The 26953-nt window shown below is 45.5% G+C and overlaps 1 protein-coding gene across 44 annotated transcripts in view; it reads right to left on the bottom strand.

The window, feature by feature from the left end:
* The window catches only part of Apbb2 (amyloid beta precursor protein binding family B member 2), a 382955-nt gene that overhangs the window by 258427 nt on the left and 97575 nt on the right, over positions 1 to 26953 (bottom strand). For 11 of the 44 annotated variants that reach the window (XR_015636591.1, XR_015636588.1, XR_015636594.1 and 8 more), the window contains exon 2: positions 18637 to 18843. The gene's annotated coding sequence lies outside the window, so the exon portion shown is untranslated. 44 annotated transcript variants of the gene reach the window in all.

Genomic DNA, 26953 nt, shown 5'->3' with positions numbered 1-26953 from the left:
AGTGGGCCTAGCAGGAATAGGCCAGTTGGGGCAAGCAGGTTATTCCCGCCCCTGGTTCCTTCTCTGCTCTCTGACATCTATGAGATGAAAAATCTACTCTGTTATACACTCCCACTCCGAGGAAATGGGGCCAAGTGGTCACCGACTAAACTGTCTGAACTATAAGCACAAAGAAATCCGTCCTGTTTCAGGTTCTCGAGGTATTTGTCACCGTGAGAGAAGAGTAATGAATATGGATGCATCAATGACTTTTCTATTGCTATGACAAAACACCATGACCAAGACAGCTTATAACAGAAAGTGTCTGATGAGAGGAGGTTTCAGAGGGTTACAGAGTCTATACTGGGGGTGCAGGAACAGCTGTGAGCTCACATCCTGCTTCCATGTATGAGGCAGAGACAGACACCAAGAGTGGTGCCAGTCCTTGCGAATCTCAAATCTGCCCCTGTGGCCATGCCTCCTAATCTTCTGACACAGAGCCAAGTATGCAAACATGTGAGCCTATGAGAACCACTCTCACTCAGACCACTGCAGAGACCCAAGTTGAAGTTTGGTCAAAGGACTTAGGCTACAGACACACTGAGCAGCCACTGTGGCTGGCTAAAGGCAGTGGGGCTGAGCTACAGTGGCATTGGCACATCTGGAAGCTTCTCCCAAAGGTGCATGTCCAGGCAGCAGTCTGGTCTAGAACACAGAATATGCACTTTGACATTGCTTTGTCACTAAGAAAATAAGACAGATGCAAGTCTGAACTCTTCGAGACAAGCCTTCACGGGAGGGTACGGTCCAAAGGGTACCTGCTGCCCACAGAAATACCTCTCGCCACCTGTCTGTTTTTGTCTGAAATCCCTTTGGCAGCAGCTTCCCATAACACATGCCGTGCCAGAAAAGCACTAACAAGATGGGTACCCACAGCATGCCAGGTCCTTTGTGTGTCTTCCCTGCTTCCCGGTCACCCCCTCCCTACAGTCACTTCCTGTTAAAAGGGGGAGATTCCATCCAAGGCGGGTCTGCCCACTGTACCATTCTGCCTGGCCCGTGCCAGGCTCAGGAGCCCTGGGACATGGCTCCTCATCCAAGGCAATGGAAGTGCATAAGGGACCTGCTGCAAACTTCCCAGCCCACCTCAGTCTCAGTGTGCAGAAGCAGGAACGGAGTCTAATGAAGCAAAAAGGAAGCCGGCCATCCCCTTCCTTGTCTCCTCTAAGAGGGAATCTTAGATCAGTCTCCAAGCCCCAAAACCTTAATACTGCATCTGTACAAAACAGATATGGCCCCCAGATCACCCCACCACCTGCTTCCCCCACAAATGAGGGGGGGGCAAGGAATGAATGAATTCACAAAAATTATCACGTAAAAATAATCGAAACAAAAAATTCTTCTTTACTTCTTCTTGAATCTCAAAGACCTCAATATACACAGCATAAGAGTAGCTAAGCTTTACTGGACTACATTGGTGTTGAACACATCATTCCACACAGCCCCCAAAGGACAGACATTATGATTTTCTTTTTTTTTTTTTTTAATTCAAAAACTGAAGTGGAAACATAAAAGTAGCTTTGCCAAAGACTCACCGCTTAGGAATGGAAATAAAAGCCCAGGATTCGCTGTGCCTTTCATGCATCCCACCTGGTCTACCAATCATGACCACACCCGTCACGTCTGGGAGAGAGAGGTCTTCCCCTTATTAGGAATTTTCTTGAGCTGTAAAGTGCCTCTGGGTTGCAAAAGAAGCAAAAGGTCGTATAGATTCTATAAATGGAGCCACGGCCTGTAAACTTATTTCCAGCTTAATGAATAGAAAATAAACAGAAATGAGCAAAGAAAACGAAGGAATCAAGAACACGTATTAAGGGGCAAGCAGTTGGCTTAAGAGCAAACAGCAGTAAAAAGAATCACAGGATGTTCCTGGGGTGGGGGTGATGGAGGCTACCAGGAAATGTCGAGGGTGAGCGCCAAGGCCAGCAGGTGACTCAGTGCAGGGATACAATGATCCGATCAGCACGGTAATGAAATAACAGGGTGACCATGACAGGCTGCTATGAGGAATGGAAGGGAAGGCCTCACAGGTGCTGCCAGCCTGGCCAAGAAGCTCACCAGACACTGGAGAGGAAATGACAGCAGCTGCTGGCTAAGGGATTAGTCAGAGCTCCGAGGAACACCAAGCACTCTCCCATTTCCCCTGCCTCCAGAGCATCACACAGGCTCTCCTTAATGGAGGGGTTGACTCTGGCCCTAGCAGATAAACCATAGAATTTCTCCCCACAGAACACTCTAGCCAGCAAGCAGGATGCCAAAGTCAGATGGCAGAAGCTAGATAGGGCAGCAGAATGGGCCTGTAGTCTGGAGACCAGGTTCCAGGCAGTGCTCCACCCCCAGTGCCCTGGCCGGGCAAACCCTCCAGCAACTCATCAGACCTTAAGCACTCCAAGGAAGGGTGGGGTGCACAGAAACGCTATGCTCTGGTGCTGAGCACGCATCTCTGGTCCCTGGTCTGATTGTTTTAACATAAGACAGCAATGAGTGCTCTGAGTCTGGAGGAAAGAAAGAAAAGAGGAAGAAGGGATGGGGGACTGGGAGGTTGAGAGGAAGAATTAAAGGTGATGGGTGCACCAAATCTTCAAGGGGCATTAGAAGACCGGAAAACCCAAGCTGCTCACAAACTAATAGAGTCAGTAGCTGTCACTCTGTCCTTAACATCACTGAAATAATCTGCATATATTAGTTCACTAAATCCTTAGGACAACCCTGGCAGAAAGGAGCTCTCCTGTGGTGCATCTGTAGTTCAGGGACTTGACCCTGCCCTCTGGGAGCTGAATTCTGTCACTTGAGGTAAGAAGCATCAACAGAGGGGTAAGACCATGCAGCCAAAGTGTGATGAAATGCTTCTCTGCTTTGACTGAAATTCTATCCACTCAAACCAGCGGTGTGGCTCAAAGAATGCTCTGCTCTCCTATGCTCGAGACCACAAACTCAGAATCCTAACATGATAAACACACATCCTGGGTGACCCCATGACCTTCACGGGCATCGCACTCGATCGAAAAACCAAAACCTTTCTCCTTGTGTCTAGGCCAATGCCTCTCTCAGAAGAGCAGCCTTGCAGCTGAGCCCTGGCAGAGAGAACCCACCTGGCCAGACACTCTGGACTCAAGACAGTGTTCTGAACAAGAAGGCCCAGAATGCTAACCAGGACCCTAAGTCGGACCAGCAAGCCAGGGGCAAGGGCTGGGACCTGAGCCTCCAAAATTCCCACAGCAACTTCCTCCAGTTGTACAAAGCCAAGACCCAAATCCTATAGAGAGGAGAGGGGGATGGGCTGGAGAGATTGCTCAGTGGCTAAGAGCACTGGCTGCTCTTCCAGAGGACTCCAGTTTAACTCCCAGCACCTACATGGCAGTTCGAAACTGTCTGTAACTCCAGTTCCTGGGGCTTTGATACCCTCACCCAGACATACACGCAGGCAAAACACCAATGCACATGAAAAAAAATAAGAATAGTGAGTTTTAAAAAAGACTTTTATTAAAGAAACTTAACAACAAATGGAGAGAATAGTAGGCACGTGCACATAGACACATCATCCAGCTTCAGCAATTATCAACTGGTAGAAAATCTGTTTGAACTGCCTACATATGTCAGAAGTAGCTCTGTTGGTCAGAGTTCTGTCAGCATTACGAAATACCCAAGACAATCTAGCACTTAGATGGTGGCAACAGCTTTAGGAGCTCAAGGGCAGACTCTGCCAAACCGAGACTCTTGGGGTGGCCTGGGCTATATCATTAATTAATTAACTAATTAACTAATTAGGAGGAGGAGAAGGAAACTAAAACGCTTATTTTGACAGACAATTCTGGAGACTCTGGTTCATGAGTGACTGGCCTCATTACCAGGCCCAGGCAGCACATCTAGGCAGAAGCAATGAGGAGTAAAACTGCTCACCTCATGGCCAAGAACTAAAATAATGCAAGAAGAACACTGGGTCCTAATCCCCCATGACCTAAAGGCCTGCCCTACATGGGGCTCATTTCTTAAAGTTTGCACTCAGTGAGTACCATCACCGAGAGACCAAGCCTTGAGCACACAGGCACACACTTGGTAACTGTTTCAACAAGGACTCTTTGTGGCATCACCGCATGGGCACTAGCCCACCTGATCGATGCTAACACTTCCTCAGCCATCTCTTACTGTGCCATTATTTCCCCCAGTTTGCTGAACTCATTAGGTCATCTGTTATCTCCTGGCCCCATGCTCATTGTCCTGACTCTTTTTCCTTCTAACAATGTTTTCGCCAATATCAGGGTCAACTGCCCCGTGGGATTTTCCCCAGTCAGACATGGCTGAGCTTTCTGTGATCTTCCCACAAGACCCCATCCTGCACAAAGGAAGTACCTCATCACCCCTTCCTCTCACTCCACACACATCACACTCATAAATGATTCCACATGACTGCTGGTTTAGTTCACTGACCACTGAGCACCACTGAGAGCCTGGTTCATGTCCCAAGGCAAATGAGGTGCAGTCCAATGAGGACGATTCCAGTACCATAGACGAGAACGATCTGAGAAGGGCCTCGAAGAATTTTCTGGATGAGGAGGGACCTAAGCTAGACTTTGATAATGATAATTTGAGCCCACGAGTGTCATATGGCATAAAGGATAAGTCACACAATGTTAAGGGCAGAATGCCTCTAGCATATTTCAAATTGACAGCTGTGTCTTTAGGTAAAAGGATTCTGGAGAAAAGAGCATGGTCAGGAAGGACTGAAGAGGCCCTGAGGGCTGGGGAGCCATCACACATCTGAGTAACACTAGATCTGCAGGGCGGCCTCGGAAGCAGCTGAAAATGGACTCCAGGTAGGGAATCCAGTTTGGATTACAATGACCTGTCTGACTGGCCCCTGAGCTAAGATACTGAGAAAAGGACAAAGAGAAAAGAAAGTAACATGGTGTCAACTGCATACCTGAAGCCAGAAGAGGAGTAAAGACACTGATTTTGAGCTTTGTGAAAAAGAGCAATCATTTTCTTAGGAAAAGATCTGTTGTTGCTGGAGCGCTGGCTGTGGTTTGACCATGTCTCCACTGTCCGTGGTGGGAAATTCACCCCAATGCATCAGTGTTGCTAGGTGAGGATTTTCTTGAGCCTTTGCCTGCTTTGGATGTGGGAGTTTTAAGAAAAGCACACTTCCACTTTACCGGACAAATTTCAAGCCTGAAAACTCGAGGCCAGCAGGACTCTCCCAAATTTCAAATACCACACTTCCAGCACGTCTCCTATTAAATGACAGCAGACATAAACACTTGCTAGTGTTTCAAAGAGGGACCGTGGAGGAAGGAAATCAGTTATAAAGAAAAGTTAGCCTTTCATCTTGTATTAAGAGGTTGTGAGCAGTTTGCGGGGCCATCTCTACTTCTGTGTTCAGGAGATATGTGGGATTTATCTACAGGTTATGATCAGGGACACAAATTGCTAAGAAGCTGACACAGGACACAAATCAGCCTCCTTCAACTGAGAGGAGATTGCCTGCAAGCTCCTTCTAACTAGGAGCCCACCACTGTCTCTCTTCCTACCAGACAGCACAACCCAAGTGCCTACAGATACTTTCTGGAATAAGTATCTTGAAAAACCCAAACAAAAGAAAACCTTACAGAGTTCAGATATCTGAGAAAGTGGAGCAGTATGTTCTTCTGCCTTAAACATTAGCTTTGAAGTAGCCAACATGGCTGCTTTAGTCTCAGGATTTTGAATCTGACAGGACATTAGTTTTAACACACATACAAACAAAATTCCACATGTTGGAAGAACCGGCAGAAGGCTGTACTGTTAGAAGTCGATTCTTCTTAACCTAAGAACATCCCCAAATGGTCTCCTCTCGCACACATCTTAGAAGGCAGTTGCCTGCCTACATATCAAAGCACACAGAATGTCCACCTTATGGTAATAATTCTGGATTTTGCTTCCCTCTTTAACTTTTATTTTACGAAGAATTTCAAGCGCTCCTTTTCTCCCCAGTCCCATTTACAGAGCACTTCACCAGGGGGGTGAGAAACCACTTTTCTTTCCACTCTCATTTTTCCTCGACTGTTTAAGGCAGGACGCTCATGCCGAGTAGACAGTCTGAGACCCAGAGTGTAAGCCTCTCCCTCCCCTTGCTGTTCACAGCCATATAATGTGGGGCAAACCACTCACCTGGTTCCCCACTAAACACTTGGGCCCTGTCTCGGTTTGGGTTTCATTGCTGTGAAGAGACACCATGACCAAGGCGACTCTTATAAAGGACAACATTTAACTTGGGCTGGGCTTAGTTTCAGAGGTTCAGTCCATTATCATCATGGCAGGAAGCATGACAGCTTGCAAGCAGGCATGGTGCTGGAGGAGCTGATGGCACCCAGGAGAGGACTCCTTTCTGCAGAGCTTGAGCATAAGACCTCAAAGTCCACCCCTACGATGGCACACTTCCACTAACAAGGCCACACCTCCTAAAAGTGCCACTTCCATAGGCTAAGCATATTCAAACCACCACAGGTCCTAAGATGTTCTAAGAGCTATGTTGACTCTCCAATTCTACGACTTGACTAGAAACCCCTCACCCTATCCTGCTTTGAAACCAACTTCCTAAAATGGAAACCAGATGCCTAAGGGTTGAGGCCACATATATAACCCACCAAGGTTCCAGCCCCTCCCTAGTTACTGTCACTTCTGATTTGAAATCAAATTTAGGGTTCTGGTTCTCCAGGCTCCGTAATTCACTTAACCAGCAAAAAGAACAGGCTTATCCACTTATCATAAAGGCTACAATTCAGGAACACCCAAATGGAAAGAGGGCAGGTGCCCACAGAGTTTTGAGACCTTTCTAGAAGCTCTTCGAACCCCATGGTCAGGGGTCTGTTATCGAAGTTCCCTCATGGAGGCATGGCTGAATAAATCATTCTATCCCTCTACTCTTACTGGAGGCCAGAGGGTAGTGAAGAAAGTTGGCACGTTCTAGTCATGTTCAGTCTTTTTAACCACAAGCCCTCAACCTAAGGCCATGTAGCAGCCACCTCTTTCCGTAGGACTCACTTCACCGGAACAGAGAAGTCAGTCCTCACTGAGGGGGCCAAAACAAAACACACAGATTGGAAATAGAAGCATCACCCAGAAGTTTCAAGGTTTAAGCAAGGCTGCCCACCTCCCTTCCTAGGACCAAATACCTCCTAGCAGAAGCTCAAGGAACAGAAAAATACTCTCCGACAATGCCATTCCTTTTATCTCTGTGACCAGCTTTGAGGTGATCAAACTAGTAGATGACTCAACACTTTGGGAGCCAGAGAGACTCTTTCCCAAGATGGACCATTCAACCATTTCCCAACATGCATCATTCTGTATATTGCTGGAAGCCATTTGCCACACCAAGGAGACTCACACTGAATAAAAGCTCCAGGAGACACAGTGCTTCCCAACTATCTACAACAAGGTAGAGCATTTACAGTGGTGTGACAGAACTATTTTACCTCTGTAAAATTCAAGTAATTATAAATATTAGGCTTACACGATAGTGCCCCCTTATTCACATGGGACATATTCTAAGACCTTTAGTGGACGTTTGAGATGATGGGTATAGAAATGGTTCCTATTGATAATTCTTTATACGAAGTTGCTTCTTGTAAATGGATCACTAGAATAAAATCTACCCCTCTGACTGCTTTCTGTGTACTTTGTTGGCACGTCTACAGGGCTGGCATCATTCCTCTTCATCCTCAGGGTGTTAAGTAAAAATAAGGGCTACCTGGACACAAAAACAGCAACAACAGTCAGTGCGGTAACCAAAAAGGCTGTTTAGTGACGAATGGGTGGGCAGCATGTATAATGTGGACACACTGGACAGAGGCGGACTCTCAGCAAGTGAGCAGCATGTACAGTATGGACACGCTACATGGAGCTGACTTCTAGCAAACAGGTAGTACATACGGGGTAGACATGGTGCGTGGGCTGAATCCAAGTCCAGGAGGACCAAATCGGACTGTATAGGTTCCATTTTCCTACTCGAGTCAGTACGTAATTTAAAGCCTGTGAAAGTTTTACTTCTAGAATTTTCCATTTAATATTTCAGGCCATGGTTGAGCATAGGTGACTGAAACATCAGAAACTAGAACCAAAGATGAAGGTGGTAATGTTCTGTATTTTTCCTTGTTTTCCCAGTAATGCTCTGTGTGTACGTGATAACCGATCCACATTGACTTTCTTTATTATCATTCCAGGCTGACCTCAAATTCCATTTTCTTGCCTCTTCTAGACTGTTAGGTTATAGGCTTGTGCCACCCCCATATCCAGATGGCTTAGTATTATGGGGAAAAAATTTTCCTGGGCTGAGAATCCTAGGCCTGAAAGTTTAGTGAAACTGAAATCAAAGCACAGCCTTGATCAAACCTGAAGCCAAATCTCTGACTGTCCTACTTTTGTATTCTGAAAACTATGGTGGGAACTGGGGATACAACTCCGTGGTTAAAGCGCCTGCCAGACAAGCCTGAGGATCCCCAGAACTCACACCAATAAGAGGTGGGCACGGTGCCTGCTGGAACACATTCCAGGAATGGAGTTGTGCATACAAGGGGAATTCTGTCCAAGTGCTTATGAGAAAACTCCAAGAAAACAAGTCAAGAGTCTGTGACCTCAGTTTCTTCAAATGCGTGGAACTGTTCGTGGGATGTGCTTTGGTGGTCTCCCAGGTGTAGCAGACAGGAGTGGGTTTACTTCATCAGTTGTTTTCCACGTGCCTCTATGGAAAAACGTGTTCTTGCCATGTGTGGCTTGCCCTTGTGACTGAACGCCTTAGTCATGTGATTCTTCTTAACACTTAGAGGACAGATTGACTGACGCTTTGAATAAAGTTGGCTATTGCATAAAACGTTAGTCCCCCTCAGTTTTAGGTCCCACTCTCCCAGGTTCACTCCATCAACTAGAGCAGAAACACTACACACCTTAATCCCAGCCTTGGAAGATGAAGAGAGGGGATCCCAGTCTAGCCAAATCCACAATCTCTGTGTTTGACTGAGATCCCCTGCCTCAATGAAGTAGCAGAACTATCGAAGATGAGTCATGACATCAACCTTGGGCCATTACGTGCACACACAGCCACATGTATGTCCACATACATGCAAGTACACAGACACACACACACACACACACACACACACACACGCAATGAAAATGATTAACATTTTAAAAATTTATTTGAGGGGAGATATTGGTGTTCAATGGTACACATATACTACAGTGACTATGTTGAGATCAGAAGACAACATTGGGGAGCCTGATCTCCCCTCTCAATGCATGGTTTCCAAAGGTGGAACTCAGATCACCAGGCGAGGCACCAGGTATCTCTATCCACTGAACCATCTCACCAGTCACTATTTCTCTTCTCTTTACATAGGTTAGCCAATAGAACACATGGTTGCTTACACCTAGTGTACCTGATGTTTCTGACATTTCAATCAAAACTATTCTATCAGGTACAGGACATGAACTCAGGACCAAGCCAAAGTCAGGTACACAGGGAACAAAGATGGAGGAATGATTCCCACAGTGGAAAGGACCACAGGGTTCCAAGCACAGCATCAATCACCACAGGAAACTGAAGGAAAAAAAAAACAACCATTCAAAGCCACATAATCAAATAACCAGCTTTTCACAGCCCTCAATTAAATGGCCACCTTGAAGGGTTTCCTGCCTCTCCTTGGCGAGCCCAGGCACACAGGGCATTGTTTCACCATCTCAATGACTGCCAATTTGTAGCCAAACGGATTTATCAACAAGCAGATATCACAGAGGGGAGTTACTGCATTTCCCTAAATTGTTCTCAAAGCTTTACATACTAGCACTACCAAAAAGGAGACTAGGAAATGACAGCTTAGAGGTGGGAAAGTCACAAGTTCTCTCAAAACAACTGCTTGGGGAAAAAAAGCAAGCTTTCTCCAAGGCACCCCCCCCCCACCTCGGGCAACATCGGGCTGCCACTGTATTTGTGCTAGAATTTTGCAGATTTCTTTTCATACAAGGTTAACAAGGTGAATCTGAGAAAAGAACAGGAAGGAAGGAAAATCTGTCTTTAAAAACAAGTCACTTCAGAACCACCCTAGAACCTAGAACCCGACGTTGCTACCCATATCTGTGATCCCAGTGCTTGGGGGGCCTAGACTATACAGTGAGACCTTGTCACTCCCTCTACAAAAAGGGGAGACCATGAGGTCACTACCAAAACCCTCAAGCTAATGGTTACAAAATAACCAACCTGTACTCTTCACAAGTGTCAGGGTGGAAGGACCAATAGAGGACTCACTCCATATGACAGGAGCTAAGAGGATAACTAACAACTAATCATAATAGTAAATATTATTAACTAGTTACTAATTCATCAGTTAATCCTGGACAGGATCTTAGACTAGGAAAACAACATTAATAATGCAACGAATGCCAAAATTTCAATACAGCTTACAGATGATAGTACTACGTCCAGGCTAGTTTTCTGAATTTCACTAACTGTATCATGTTAAATAAGAAGTTAAGATTTAGGAAATCTGGGTTGAAAATACAGAGTTCTTTGTACTGTTTCCACTATTTCTTTGGAGGCTTGAAATTCTTGCAAAATGACAAGTTAAAAGTTTTTGAAACAAGAAACAAGGTAATATGGGACAGTAAAAAGGAGACCCAAATAGCTAATGCATGAACCTGTAGTAAGGCTGGTGACAACCGCTCACCACCCATCCCTTGGGCAGGTCTGCAGAGACAGCCCATATGAAGATGCAGACAACACGATGTGGGACAGCCTCATTCGGCTTCCTGTGTAGCTCCCTCTCAAGAACTCCTGTCTACGCCCCTTATCAGCTCCTGTCTGCGAAACGTTAGCCATCTGGCCTTCTAGTTTACATGAGTCTCTTGGGATTGAAGTTAACAAGGACCTGTCCCCCAGAGTCCGATCATTCTGTAGGCTAGCTGAGAAAACCACCGAATGTTCCAAGCTATCGATGCTCAGAGCCAGATCCTGGCCTGTGGTAAAGAGGCTGTGTGCCCAATAGACCCTATCACGACCACTCTACAGACCGGAACCCTGCAGTTTCTTGCAAATGTAGCCAACTGCTCTGAGCCAAGCCTTGTAATAAGGCAATCTCCCTGGAAAGCAGGAGGGGAGGGAGGGGAGGGAGAGGAGGGAATTGAGGGAAACTCTGAGTCTTGCTGAACAAATACGACGACAGAAGACATAATAAGGGCTAAGAGGCAAAACTAGACACTCACAGGCAGCAAATGTTTGCTGGGGTTAGAGGCGGGGGTTCCTCAGTGCTATAATCATGTTCCTGCAAACAACCTCTTACTCATGCTCTTGTACTGAGCTCTAATAAAACTTACTGAGCTAAAAAAAAAAAAAAAAAAAAAAAAATTCACAGGTTGGAGAGATGGCTCAGTGGTTAGGAGCACTGACTGCTCTTCCAGAGGTCCTGAGTTCAATTCCCAGCAACCACATGGTGGCTCACAACCATCTGTAATGAGATCTGATGCCCTCTTCTGGTGTGTCTGAAGACAGCTGCAGTGTACTCATATATAATAAATTAATTAATTAATAAATTAAAAAAATTTTCACATGTCCTAACTTCACTTCCATGACAAAATACCTTGACGAAAAGCAACTTAGGGCCAAACTTAGCCCCAGGCCCTTAGTACGCACCTGAGAGGCAGAGGCAGGTGGATGTCTGAGTTGGAGGCCAGCCTGGTCTACACAGTCCCTGGCCAGCCAGGGCTATTCAGTAAGACCCTGTGTGGCGTAGGGCACGAGGAGTATACTTCAGCTCAGTTCCAGTGCACTGTCCATGCTTGCAGGGAAGTCAAGGCAGTGGGAACTGTGAACAGCTAGTCACATCACACTCAAGAGCAGGGAGGACTGAACGCGTGCGTGCGTGCGTGGGTGCCAACTGCTCAGCTCACCTTCTCGCTCACCCGATTCTGGGTTCAAATCCAGGCGATGGTCCTGTCCATTTTCACCCTAGGTCTTTCCAGATCGGCTAACATAAACAAGACAATGTCTACAGGCCAACTTGATCCAGACGACCCTTCCTTGGGACTCTCTTCCCAGGTGACCCTAGGCTGTGTCAAGTTGACAGTTAAAACTAATGGACACGGCTTCAGGGAAACACAAATCAAAACTACGCTGGGATTTTATTTTATGACCATCGGAATAGTCTCATTGCTGAAGACAGCGCCTACATAACTCATTGAACAGGAAGAAGCCCAGCTGGTGCCTACAGAGCCTTCTCCCCAACAGGCTGGCGTCTTTGGTACAGGAAGGTAGGTGCTCTGCACACAACCAAAGAAGGGTAAACGGCCACCCAGCCACAAACCCACTGATCTACGATGGTGTCGTGCTTTCAAGACTGCTAGGACAATGGTGGCAGAAAGCTTGGGAGGTAGCCAATGTCTGACTGGACTTAAGACCCCCTCCACAAGATGGAATCCATCACCGGGACCGCTTGGGTGACTAAGAACCTGAGACTAAATAGCTTAGGGACCTAGAGAAAAACTAAGTATCACTGTTCTTAAAAAAGAAAAAAAAAGCAATAAAATGACTCCTAATGACATTCTGCTGACCTAACAGAGCAGCGCCTTGTTCAGCCATCATCAGAGAAGCTCCTTGCTGCAGCAGATGAGAGAAATATAGAGACCCACAGCCAGACACTACTCTGAAACTGAGAAAATTGGACTACCCACCCCTAAAAGGGATGTCGCCATCAAATCCTTTCCCTGAGGGATTGCGGAACCCTGAGGAAGAGGAGGAAGTAAGAGCCAGCGGGGATTGAAGACACCAAGAAAACAAGAGCCTCTACATCAACACGACTGGCACATGTATGAACTCACTGAGGCTGAGGCAGCATGTGCAGGGACTGCACGCGTCTGTACCAGATGGGGTCCTAGAGCTGAAAGAACTAGACACATATCTCAACCCCCAACCCAAAAGAAATCTCCAAACGATAACCCCTTGCAAATGAAATTTTCATTTCCTCCAAGGGAAATTGCTGTCAAAACAAACTACTCTTAAGCAAAGGCCGAATGCCGACACATGCTCGGATATTTGAATGCTTGTTTCCCAGTTTGGGGAGGATTGGGTGTGGCATTGAAACACACGAGCCCGTGGCGACTATCCTCTTTCAACCACCACACTAATGTGTTTGACACAGACATTTCTGAGACATGATAACATTCAGGGAGTATCACTCACCATCTGGGCAAGGCTACCATAGAAAAAGAGAAGCGAGTGGGACAAAAAGATGAATAGACAGACAGACAGACAATAGATGACAGATGATAGATGATAGCTGAAAAATAGATGATAGAGAGATGATAGATGATTGACAGATGATAGATAGGTGATAGACAGACAGTAGATGACAGATGACTGATAGATGATAGATAGGAGATAGATGATAGATAGATAGATAGATAGATAGATAGATAGATAGATAGATAGATAGATTTAAATGTTCAGTTTGTCCATAAAAAGAGCTCAAACAAGGATAATGCCACAGACAAAACCAACATGGAGGTGGAGAGGGAGGAGGAGGAGCAGGAGTGGGAGGCAGCAAAGCTAAAAAGAGAAACACACACCACCCCCAGCCCTGCACCAAGTGAACAGAGAGGTACCTGAGGGCAAGAGCCCACCCAGCAAGGAACCCAGCATGTGTTACTGCGGATTCATTTGAAAAGAGAAAGCTTAAGCAAAAGGAGCCCCCAGCTGCTGGGACCCTGAGCCCAGGGCCTGATCCTTGGCAGGAACAAAGACTCCCAGGTATAGGCACAGGGAGATAGAACTGCTGAGGCACATCAAAAGCTCTTCCCCAGCTGTGCTGGAAATTCACCAGGGCTTCTTCTGTCACCTGAGAGAGGAGAAAAGGCAGCCTGGCAAAAGATGCCAAGCTGTCATCTTCTCAATGAAACTTTTTGACTATCAAGCGAGCTCATTTTAGGATACATACTGAAAAATCTTTAAATTGCAAGGTGTAACCTTAAGAAAGGAAACACTTCTCAAATGAACGCGCTGCTCCTTTTCACAGAGAGAAATCTACACTCATCATTACATCTTCACTGAGCTCTGCTGCCTGAATTTACGGTCCCTCTTTCAAAATCATGGTGATTGCCACTCCAAGGACATTCCGTCCTTTTCACAAAGCATCAGACACTCTACTGTCAAGAGCAACAATTTCAACTGTGGCTGAAATTTCATTCGACAACTTGAGGAACTTAAAGTGCTTAAGTCTATAAACTAATAAAGCGAGACAAACTATCACTAGCCCAAATAGTCCTTACTCTTAGGGCTATTTTTAAACTCCTAGTCAAAAGACTGGGTCTGATTTATTTTTAAGAAGTAGAAGTAAGTTTAAAATCAGAGTCTGATACCCTAAGTGTTCCCGGATTTTTTTGGTTGTTTGTTTTGTTTTTTCTTTTTCTCAGAGTTATGTTTAGCTGCCAAGAATAAAATCCATCTGGGGGAAGGGGAAAAGGAAGGAATCAGATGCTGAACTGTCTCAGGAAATAACCAGGCAGATTCCTATTGCCCAGGGGATAGACGGGAGAGTCCAAAGTTCTGTCCATTCTTTAGCCAAAGGGGGGGGGGTGTTTAAGAATAAGAAAGTATCTCCAGTAAAATGGCCACATCCAGTTGGCAGCTACAAAACCCAGAGGGACAGCAGAGAGGGAGAGAGGCACACTTCTTATTCTCACCACCTTGGAATAGAATGGCACATGAAGTAAACATACCTGAGAGCAAGTGAGAGAACTAATTTATTAAGTCACTAGGAACCTTCTAGTAAGGCTGCGGCTTTCCTCAAAACAGAGGATCTCTGAGCCAATCTCTGCCTAGCCACACTGCCAGGTGAGCCAGCACTACAGAGAAACAGTGGCTACAAAGAAACAATGGTGAAGATGTTTGAACAACTCATCAACGCAGCTGAGCCTGGCTGAACATGGGGCTATTGTATCTGTGGGCCACACACCAGAGCCAGTCTTTGAACTGTTACCAGCTGAGGCCAGCACATCCGTGGACAGTGGGCATTTAAAAGTGTCCGCAGCCATCAGGCAGAAATGTCCCTCTAGTCCCTGCACAGCAAACTCTCACCACTGACCTTGCAAGTGAGTGCGGATGCAGCAAATCATCACCTAGACTTGCTCCAAAGAACCACGTGACCACAGTGAGAGTCTCAGGCAAGTTTGTCAATTGCACTATAAGAGATTAAAAGTTAGTTTGTCAAGTGTAAACAAAGTCTTAAAGCTGGAAATCGATTTTTTAGAGGAAAGATCCTCTAAACAGAAGCATGATTGTGTAAGATAGTCTACTGAAACACAGGCTGCTAAGGGGGTTTGGAATCTATAGTTTCCAACGCTTCCTTTTGAAGAAAACTTTTAGAAGGACATCCTGAGGTGAAAGTGCTTTAAAATGTCATTTCACGTTGTCTGCAACAGATGTCCTTTTCATTGTCCTCAGTACCCTTTGCATGTCCTCTACTATGAACAGTATTAAGTTGAAACCTCAAGCAGCCTATGTGTATGCTGCATCAGCCCCGAGATGAGCCACCAACTGTTGTTGCCTCCAGCAGTCAGGCTTAATGAGCAAGAAGTAAACCAATTTACAAGAAAAACCGGCACTGGGCGTTTGGCGTGTGTTCAAAGCAGGCATGAAGGCATTCAACAGGGATAATCGGTTTTCAATGTAACATTTTATTTAGTTAAAATGGAAATTTAAAAAATTAACAAATATAATAGCGGTTTTATGACTGCACGCCTTTAATGAACAAGAACAAATTTTATCTTTTTGCATCATATTATACTGCTTTTTATGAAAGTTTTTAATGAGATATAATTTTATTTGTTGTCTCTGAAATTAACTTTAAGATTGGGATTTCATTTTCTGTGCTTTTTATTTCTTTGGGTTTTTTTTTTCTTATAAAAATACATGTTCGTGACAGACTGGAAATCGGGAAGCTCCACCTGTGGGTCTGGAAGCAGAGACGCCCTCCTAGCAAGCCAGCAAGCTGTCCTCTTCCCTGGGGTCAGACGTACTCGGACCTAAGCTACGTGCGTCTCCTGCTCTCATAACGCCACTGCTCATCAGCACAGTACCTTTTAAAGACATAAAATGTCAGTTCAGGAAAATTAGTGTTTCTATAGGAATGAAGTTGAACACTTGAATGATTTGGAATAACTCAATAAAACTGAACCATGGAAATAACTGCCATTATATTCAGTTTGAGGCGGAGAAAAATGATAGGAACTAAAAAAAAAAAAGAATCTAGGATTTTTCCATCAAGGCACTGCACGAGTATCTTAGGGTTCTTTTGCAATGGTTCTAGGAGTTGAAGTAGGACTTTGTGTCCTGTGTTCAATGGGTGTTCTGCCATTGACATACATCACCAGTCTTTTTACTTACGTATTCTTTTTTTTTTTTTTCTTTTTTTCAGAGCTGGGGACCAAACCCAGGGCCTCGAGCTTGCTAGGCGAGTGCTCTACCACTGAGCTAAATCCCCAACCCCACGTATTCTTTTATATTGAGACAGGGTCTTTGAAGTGGCATGCAGCCCAGGCTAGCCTGGAACTTGCCTTCCTCTGCTTTAGCTTCACAAGAAACGAGGATTACTAACATTTACATGGTACTTTGAAAAACCCAATCCTACAACAGATAGAGGCCTTATATCCAAAATATACAAAGAACTCAAGAAGTTAGACCGCAGGGAGACAAATAACCCTATTAAAAAATGGGGTTCAGAGCTAAACAAAGAATTCACAGCTGAGGAATGCCGAATGGCTGAGAAACACCTAAAGAAATGTTCAACATCTTTAGTCATAAGGGAAATGCAAATCAAAACAACCCTGAGATTTCACCTCACACCAGTGAGAATGGCTAAGATCAAAAACTCAGGTGACAGCAAATGCTGGTGAGGATGTGGAGAAAGAGGAACACTCCTCCATTGTTGGTGGGATTGCAGACTGGTACAACCATTCTGAAAATCAGTCTGGAGGTTCCTCAGAAAATTGGACATTGAACTGCCTGAGGATCCAGCTATACCTCTCTTGGGCATATACCCAAAAGATGCCCCAACATATAAAAAAGACACGTGCTCCACTATCTTCATCGCAGCCTTATTTATAATAGCCAGAAGCTGGAAAGAACCCAGATGCCCGTCAACAGAGGAATGGATACAGAAAATGTGGTACATCTACACAATGGAATATTACTCAGCTATCAAAAACAATGACTTTATGAAATTCGTAGGCAAATGGTTGGAACTGGAAAATATCATCCTGAGTGAGGTAACCCCATCACAGAAAAACACACATGGTATGCACTCACTGATAAGTGGCTATTAGCCCAAATGCTTGAATTACCCTAGATGCATAGAACACATGAAACTCAAGACGGATGATCAAAATGTGAATGCTTCACTCCTTCTTTAAAAGGGGAACAAGAATACCCTTGGCAGGGAATAGAGAGGCAAAGATTAAAACAGAGACAGAAGGAACACCCATGCAGAGCCTGCCCCACATGTGGCCCATACATACACAGCCATCCAATTAGGCAAGATGGATGAAGCAAAGAAGTGCAGACCGACAGGAGCCGGATGTAGATCGCTCCTGAGAGACACAGTCAGAATACAGCAAATACATAGGTTAATGCCAGCAGCAAACCACTAAACTGAGAACAAGACTCCAGTTGAAGGAATCAGAAAAAGGACTGAAAGAGCTTGAAGGGGCTCGAGACCCCATATGAACAACAATGCCAACCAACCAGAGCTTCCAGGGACTAAGCCACTACCTAAAGATTATACATGGACTGACCCTGGACTCTGATCCCATAGGTAGCAATGAATATCCTAGTAAGAGCACCAGTGGAAGGGGAAGCCCTGGGTCCTGCTAAGACTGAACCCCCAGTGAACGTGATTGTTGGGGGGAGGGCGGCAATGGGGGGGAGGATGGGGAGGGGAACACCCATAAAGAAGGGGAGGGGGAGGGGTTAAGGGGATGTTGGCCCGTAAACAGGGAAAGGGAATAACACTCGAAATGTAAATAAGAAATACTCAAGTTAATAAAAAAAAAAAAAAAAAGAAAAACCCAAACTGAAAGTTAGCAGGCTTCGTTTCGCCTTTGTTGTAGGTTATGCAAAATTCAATACAGAAAACTCCCATCATACCCAGGCTGTAATGGTTTGCATATGCTTGGCCCAGGGAGTGGCACTATTAGAAGGTGTGGCCTTGTTGGAGGAAGTGTGTCACTGTGGGATGGGCTTGGAGACCCTCCTCTTAGCTCCTCCTAGGATGCTGAGTCTGTTCCTGGCTTCCTTCGGGTGAAGATGTAGAACTCAGCTCCCCCTGCACCATGCCTGCCTGGACGCTGCCATGTTCTCGCCTTGATGATAATGGACTGAACCTCTGAATCTGTAAGCCAGCCCTGATTAAATGTCCTTTATAAAACTTATATTGGTCATGGTGTCTGTTCACAGCAATAAGACCCTAACTAAGACACAGGCCCTATCTCAGGAATCAGCAGAAGAGATATGAAGGTAATAGTTTTAAAAATATATTTGTTTGTGTATGTGTTTGATTGCATGAATCAATGTACACCACATACGTGAGGCGTCTGCAGGGGCCAGGAGAGGGCATCAGGCCCCCTGGAGCCAGAGTTGCAGATGGTCGTGGGCGCTCCTCGCCAAGAGCAGTCAGTGCTCGTAACAGCTGAGCCATCTCTCCAGCCCTGAATGCAACATTTTTCACATTTCTTCACTTTGAATAAGTCATCAGCTGCTTGTCCTGACGATCCCAGACAAAAGAGCTCATACTGTAAAAACAAAATTCCATATAGAATATTCAAGAGATTCTGGCTCCCTAGCTCCCTTCCTGAGACATAAATGGTTAAGTGATTAAGACAATGGCAAACTACAATGTCCGGGGGAGTCACAGCAGTCAAGGAAGCATAAGGAGTCCAAAAGAGATCCTAACCAAATAAAGACAATTGGTTTCTTCGGGAAACTGCAAGCTGGTGTCTCCTTCTTAGTAACAGTCTGTCCACAGCCCTCTGCTGAGGAGAATGTGTGTGCTAGCAGTTAACAGCACTAAGCAAACTAAAGTCAAAGTCCTTGGGGTGAACTCCGCTACAACACGGAAAAACAGCATTTTCCAGGCAAAGTCCAAAGGACCAAAAACAAAACTGTACTCGAAAAGTAATATACAAAATTCCTGAGGTACCACAGAGCATCTCTTACCACTGCTGTTACTTAAAAAAAAAAAAAAATGTCGGTGCAATCCTGAGTCAGAAACCAAACTGACCCAAAGTCACAGTTTAGCCTCAGTCTGGATTTACTTTTTGTAGACTATCCATACTGGCCCAAAGTTTAGGACTGAAATTTTAATTTAGTCTTCAGAAAAGTAAGTCTACGGGAAGTGTGGTGAGAGACATTAACCCATGACGACTCATTTCCTAAAACATTCTGAATTGGCCAAACTAAAAGTACAAGAGAAAACAATGTAACCATTTTCCCTGTCAATAATACAACATCTTTGCAAATAGAATGAAAGATACACACACGCACGAACGCACGCACCCCTCCCCTTATGCCTGCACCGCCCCTCCCCACCCCACCCGCTCTCCCGCACACTTGAAGTCACTGGCTGTGACGGCCTGCATAGATGGAACACACACTGGGCGCATGCTCTGGAGCCGCTATCTGTCCTGGCTCTGCCTGAGGAAGGATGGAAACACAGGGAAATGAGGGAGGTCTGGGAGGAGGGAGGAGTCTGAGAAAAGACTCTTGCCAGCTAAGAAGCAAGAATTCCAGCACAGTTAACAGTCTCTGCTCTCAGGGGTACCACAGAGAGTTAACAGAGATCTAGGCCTAACGTCTGGAGGTGTGAGACCTTCCATAGGGTCTCGCTTCTTTCCTCTTGATCTCAAAACTGTTTTCAGTAAAGCTATCTAGCTCCCTGATTCCCTGTGGACTAGACTTTTCTCTATCAGTTAGCAGTTAACAGCATTACACAAATTAAAGCAGAGTCCTCAGGGGATGCACTCCGCTACAACCCAGAGATAGCATCATCTTTCCAGACAGAGCCCAAAGGTCAAAAATGATCCTGTCAGATGCCAACCTCAGAACCAGCCATCGGCAAGCCAGTACTGCAAATGCCACCAAAGTCATCTCTGTAACAACCGTTAAAAAAATAAAATAAAACGAATGAGCTGTCACAGTCTTTGAGTCACAGGTTTCTCAAGCTCCTCCAGGGTCTGTGTGACTCTCAGTCCTTACGCAGTATCTTTAATAAAACCCCTACCTCTGCTTCATAAATTGATTAGTTCTGAAATTCTTCTCAGTGTCAAAGCCACAAGTTCTGGTTTGGCCTCAGTCGATTCCCTAAAACTTTCTAAGGGCTTCCTGGGGTGCCATGAAGAAGCTGCACCTCCTTTGCCCTATACCCCCAAAATGTTTACTTGACAATCATTAGTGCCAGGGCCCCATGGAAAGGACTCACCTCCTTTTGAGGCCCCCAGGTATGAAATGGAGGAGTCGGTGCAGGCACACATCACGGGGGCCAGCCACTAGGAGAGAGCCCTGCCCTGGATGAATCCCAGCTGATGCTGAGCTGAAGCCGGGCAGGCAGGGGAGGAGGAGGAGATGCTTCAGGACACCCATGAGACCTGGCCTGTGAGCAGAGCCAAACACCGCCTAACGCCACTGAGGGTTACCCTAGTTACAAAAGCCAGGAGAGCACAGAGAGCCACGTAGCCAGCCGATGAAAAGGACCTTCACGACAAAATCCTTCTGTCTTAAAATGGCTTTTCCTGCTGGGCATGGTAGAACCCACCTTTAAACACAGCACTTGGGAGGTAGAGGGCAGGCGGATCTCTGTAAGTTTAAGGTCAGCCTGCTTTATATAGTGAGTTCTGGGACAGTCAAGGATACACAGTGAGAGCCCCCCTAATTGTAAACATTAACCAATTAAAATGTATAATTTTTTAAAATTTGGTTTTGAAATAAAGATTGAAAAGAGAAGGACAGAAGCAAGCGCACTCAGACAAACAATGCGCCCGGCATCTTTGGCTTTGCTCTGTGAAGGGTAAATCCTTTGTATTGGCAGGGAAAGCTGAGAGCTCGGTGAAGAACTCACTAAATCGATGTGTCTGGGTCCAGTTTCCTTGTCACAAAGTAAGGGTATTGGGGCCTCAGTCCCACATGGACCCTGTGCATGCATTGACACAGTGAGCATGTCTCTGGGACACAAAAGAGCTCACATAGAGGAGCATTTGCTGAAACGGATGTCCCCTAATATTCTAAATAAAACCATGTAAGTATTGACTCCCAAACTGTCATAAAAATATTGTCATTGAACAATTAAACACTAACAAGTTGAACAACCCCCCCCCCGCAAAACAACCAAAATGTGCAAATATGGGTTCTGCTGCATTTCTTTTAGAACAATTTTTAGATTCAAAAGTGTTCAAACAGTAAAGTCCATACAAACATTCCAAAATCTAAAAATCTCAAAAATCTGAAACACTCCTTTTCCCTAGCATTTTAGATAAGGGACACTGAATAAAACATGTAAAAGTCTAAGTTTTTTTTTAATTATTATGAAAATAACTTCATTTATCTCTTTTCCCAGACTCCAATCCTCCATCCATCTATCCTGATAGATTAGTCTCCTTAAAGTGATTTGTGTTTTAGTCACTCCCTAGAAAGAACATGGGGGGTTTCCAGGAAAACCTCAAAGCCCACAGCAGAGCTCTGCACATGTACGTACGTGTACACACACACACACACACACACACACACACACACACACACACACAGAGACAGACAGACAGACAGACAGACAGACAGACAGACAGACAGACAGACTCCACAGTGAGCCTTCCGGCCTTGTTCCTTACAAGGTACTTAGGAAGGCTTACATTTCTACAACAAAGTGATTACTAGATTCTATCTTTCTTATCCACTAGAATGACAGCCAGGAGCTGTGGTTGTATTTTACCTGACAGCATTACCACCTATCATAGAGAGCGGCCCACTGCATGGGGGCTTCATCTTCTGTCACAGCTCACACAACACCTCAAGAAGAGCTTCCCAATAAAGCCCAGGGGGAAAGGCGGAGCAGACAAGAAGAAACGACGCCCTGAAGTTTTAAGTTCACTGAGTCACCCAAAGTCAAATTCTCAGGAAGTGGCAAGGAACCAAGTGTGTTAACTCCTAGTCTGGGGTTCCTTCCAGAACTTTCTGATGCCAAAGTTAAATCCAATAAAATATTTAGGCCTCCACCTTGCTTTGTAATCGTTTAGCTTCTGTAGCTTTCATTCTTCCCTTCTACCCACCTACAACGCCTCCCTCCTCCAACCCCCTTTCCCAGTTTTTATTTATGAGACAAACATTAAGGGCTGTGACTGATAAGAAACCCCCCCTTCCTCTGGGGGTGCAGCCTTCTGGGGGTGTCATGTATATTCACCTACTTATATACAAACTTAAAAGGAATACAGATTTATACACCATCGATTTATACACCATCACTAAGAAGCCCAGCAACATTCACAGACATAAGTATCTCAGGACCTACTCTACCAAAACCTCTTCTATCCATCGTGGCCATTAAATGGCTAACAGTCCTTGAAAGTGTCAGCTCAAGGCACACACCATTAAAATGGAAACAGATCAAGGATCTTATGTCTTTGGATTCTAGCACAAAGTCACCACCCAAACACAACAGCAATAAACCCGCAATAATCTTCATGAAATACAGTACCAATTAAATGTTGGTATGCCATAACGTAATGCAGGAGAACCGCCATATTAACATTCTCTAAAGACAAAACTCCAAAGACGTTAAACAAGTAAAAAAATGAGTCCATGAATATTTAACACGGCTAAGTTTAAAATTTCCATGTCAGGCATGGTAGCTCTAATCCCAGTACCTGGGAGGCTGAGGCAGGAGAACTTCCAAGATTTCAAGGCCAGCCTGTGCTATGTATGCTAAATTTAGGCCAGTCTGAGCTACAGAATAAAAGCCCTGTCTTAAGAAAAAAAAAATCATTAAAATAAATTGTCCCATAGGAGAAGCCAATGTAGCACACACCTTGAGAAGGCGGGGAGAGGAAGGTTTCTATGACTTCAAGGCCAGTTTGATTGATCTACATAGCAAGTTCCAGGTCAGCCACAGCTGTAGTAAACTTTTTTTTTTTTAAATACCATATGAGTCACATAATGGCATAGAAAAGAACTACAAAGGGTTAAAACAGCTAGAGTCTATAGAAAGGCAGAAGCAGGAGAAAGCTATCTTCATAACGGCCATCTTTTAAAGCCCCAGGGGAGGCACACAACATAGTATTTCACAATGTCAACTCACAGCGCCATGTATTAGAAACAGTTCCCACCCTGGGCCTTTTTCTTGCCCTCACGTACAATTTCCATACTGAATTTGAAGACGAACCTTGGGTAAGGCAAAAAGGGAGATGTACAACATAGCTCTCAGAAGGAAATAAACTGAAGGATCCATTTCTTTTGGAATGAGGAATTCCCATGGGTGCACATATGCAAATGGGGTCCCCACTTTATTATCTACTACAGGATCACAGCTTTTTTTTTTTTTTTTGGTTCTTTTTTTCAGAGCTGGGCACCGAACCCAGGGCCTTGCGCTCCCTAGGTAAGCGCTCTACCACTGAGCTAAATCCCCAGCCCAGGATCACAGCTTTTACACACTGTAGCTACCGGGGGTCTAGGTAGTGCTGTGTGTCTCTGCTTCAGCCTCTAAGAAGGGGGTTCAACCTACTCAAACCTCTCCTTCTGTAGTGAACAGATAGATCTACTCCAGGCTTCATACTCCCCCTGAGCATCCTTGAAAGAAGCTTTGTGGGAATGCTCTCCCACTGACCAAACGCTCTTGGCATTTTCTGTCCTTTTGGTGTTCTCCCGACTCTGAACCCAGAAGAGGAGAACCGGCCACTGAAAATGAAAACGCCCTCTCATCTCACACGAGATCGGCTCAGATGATTTCTCAGTGAATAGGTGTGCTCCTCGGGAGCTGCTCTCACCCAGACTACAAGAGCACCATTGATTAATTCTACTGGCCATGCTTATTTTTCTCCCAGACCTAGTAACAGCTGTGTAGAAATAACATCTGTATCTTCCTGATATGATACTATACGGGTCTCCTGGCAATCTGTTACACCAGCCCCATCTCTGTCGCTGTGATAAAACACCATGACCAGTAGCAAATTTACCGAGAAAGGGCTTATTTCAGCTTACACATCACAGTCCAGCACTGAGGAAGTCAGGACAGGAACTTGAAGCAGAAACCTCGGAGGAAAACTGCTTGCTGGCTCACTTACAAGACCACACTTAGCTAGCTGTTCTTATACAATCCATGACAGACCACAGGCCTAGGGATGGTGCCGCCCACAGTAGGCTGGGTCTTCCTACATTGATTAACAACCAAAGCAGTGTCCCACAGACATGTCCACAGGCCAATCTTAATTAGACAATGCCTCAATTGAGACTTCCTTCTCAGATGACTTCAGACTGTTTCAAACTGGCATTAAAAGCAAACTTCACAGTTACTCAAGTTCAGCTCAAGCAGGTGAAGAATCAAATAACTTGTTGTTGGCGTCAAAGTCTAAACGTGTGGGCCGCGCAGCCTCGCCTTTTGGGATCTCTGTTCTCACCTTAGAAAACTATAACAACAAGAACAGGTCAGTGTGAGCTTATCAATTCACTTTAACTCCTGGTTTTAAAATACATGAGGAGGAGGAATAGTGGAGCTAGGAGTGTAACTCACCCCGGAAGCTGAGTGTGCATGGTTCAGAATGTTCTTTCTTCATGTGCCAGTGAATACAGACACATTTCCCTTTAGGCCATGTATCTCTTCCCATGACTAATCCTATGCGGCCCTAATGCTCTTTTACTCAACCCTGAGGAGCCCAGTACACTCACCGCTTAGGAGGAAAGACACAGAAACCTGCTTCAGGGAGAGGCCAGCATCACAGACATTGACCAGAAGTCATCCATACTGGGGAGAGTAAAAGTCCAAAGACCCGGAATAGGGAACCTGGAAGGTATGTGCAGTCCACCCCAAGGTTGCCAAGGCTGCCCCAGGGTTTCTCCTACCCCAGTGTCCGCTGCCCAGCCTCTCAGGCATGGACATGGGATCATGCTCTTAGAAAGCAGAGTCAGGTACTAACAAGAGTCGAGAGCTGTCTAAGCATACAGCCTCCTCTCAGTGACCTCACTGCAATCCCTTTCACTGCTGCGTTCTAAGAAAACCGACTGCAGCGTCGTCAGCCACCTCCACATTTCCAAAGCCAATAGCCACTCTGGAGCTGAATCTTTCTAGACAACCACCTTAAGAAACATTGGCCGTGTGGTGTCTAAGGCACTTCTCGGGTCTTCTCTCCTGGTCCCTCTAAGCTCCTCCCACTTCTAGACGGACTGCCTTGGTGATCTCAACCAGCCTTCAGGCTTTGGAAGCTTCTGTACTCTCATGAGTCCCAAATTATATCCCTGGCTGAAACTGTGATTTCCACACGGCGGAAGCCCTCCTATACCCAACACCCACTCACAGTTTCTCCAAGAGTGCATAACAGGTACAATTATGCTAGCCCCAAATGCTTTCTCCTCAAACCTTGCCGTTATGACACACGGGTTTGCTTATAAGCCACTGAGGTTCCCTCTTCACAGATAACCATAGATCTAAAGAAAATGCCATTTTCCCAAATTCTGATGGTTCCAGAATTCCTCAAGAGCATACAAAGATTCCCCTCTACCAAAGAAGCCATTTCCCTTACCACTGGCAGAAGGGACATAGCGATCTGTGGTGCCTATTAGCAAACCAAAGCACATGCTGGCCTCCTCAGCTGCACAAGCGCCTATGAACACTTCGGAATCCATGCTCTCCCTGTCTCCTTTCACCCTCTCCCCTACTCTAGAGTGCTCCAGCTCGTGCCTGCTCACCCCCAGTTACCCACCCTTCCTGATAACCCTTCTCTTCTGCTCTGCACTCTTGGTCCTCTCTTGGCTCTCTGGGTCCACTCTCTGTCTTCCTCGCTCTCTTCCCACCCCCCTCCAGACCCCCACCTCTCTCTTATGACTCTGCCCCTGCTTCTGCCATGTCCAGTCTACATCATTCTCTCTCTGCTCTGGACTCTTCCAGATGCCTCTGGCTGTTCTCACCCTCATGTCTACAATAAAACCTTCCCCTTAATTATACCATGGAGTCGTCATATCTTTTTTTTACCTAGCTTTTGCCATACTGACAAAAACTGAGTGGTACACTCTCTGAGTAGCCGCTCTGTTCTTCTGGCTGCCGGTGCACATGGCTGATGTGCGCTCAGGCACCCACTAATCTAATTTACAAGGGCACTCCACCGGCACCCGGTATCTACAACCTGCACACCCACTACTCCCTCTCCTAGCCTGTCAGCCCATCGCTGTCATGTCTCACGTGGCCTGGTACAGCAGCACTGTCCCCTTGCTCTCCACAAAACAGTGATCTTTCTTCAAGCCTGAGTCAGAGATGAGGATGCAGCCCAGCAGTAGAGCCCTCGACTCTAACATCAACCTCCGCCCCTATAAATGACAAGGAAATATCACAAGCCAGCTCTCAACTATTAGCTTGACAATTTTCAGTTATTGCCATTACATTCTCTCAATAAATATTTTAAAAGTCCCCATAAACTAAAGATGTGTTGATGCCACCAGGTTGTAACATTGTTGGGATCAGGGACCCGTCCGTTCCAACTTCAAAGCCAGAATCTGAAAGGAGACAAGAAATCCAGGGTGGGGGTGGGAGGGTGGGGATGGGGAGGTTGGATACTGGAAGAAAGAGCAGACAAGAAGCAAGGCGTTATCTACCTCGGTATAAAAGCAGACCTGGATATAACTAATGCACCTTATATAGTCGTCACGAGTTCCCAG

This window comes from Rattus norvegicus, chromosome 14 (assembly GCF_021556685.1).
Source record: "Rattus norvegicus strain SHRSP/BbbUtx chromosome 14, alternate assembly SHRSP_T2T, whole genome shotgun sequence".
Classification (NCBI taxonomy): domain Eukaryota; kingdom Metazoa; phylum Chordata; class Mammalia; order Rodentia; family Muridae; genus Rattus; species Rattus norvegicus.
This window is presented reverse-complemented; position numbering and strand designations above follow the sequence as displayed.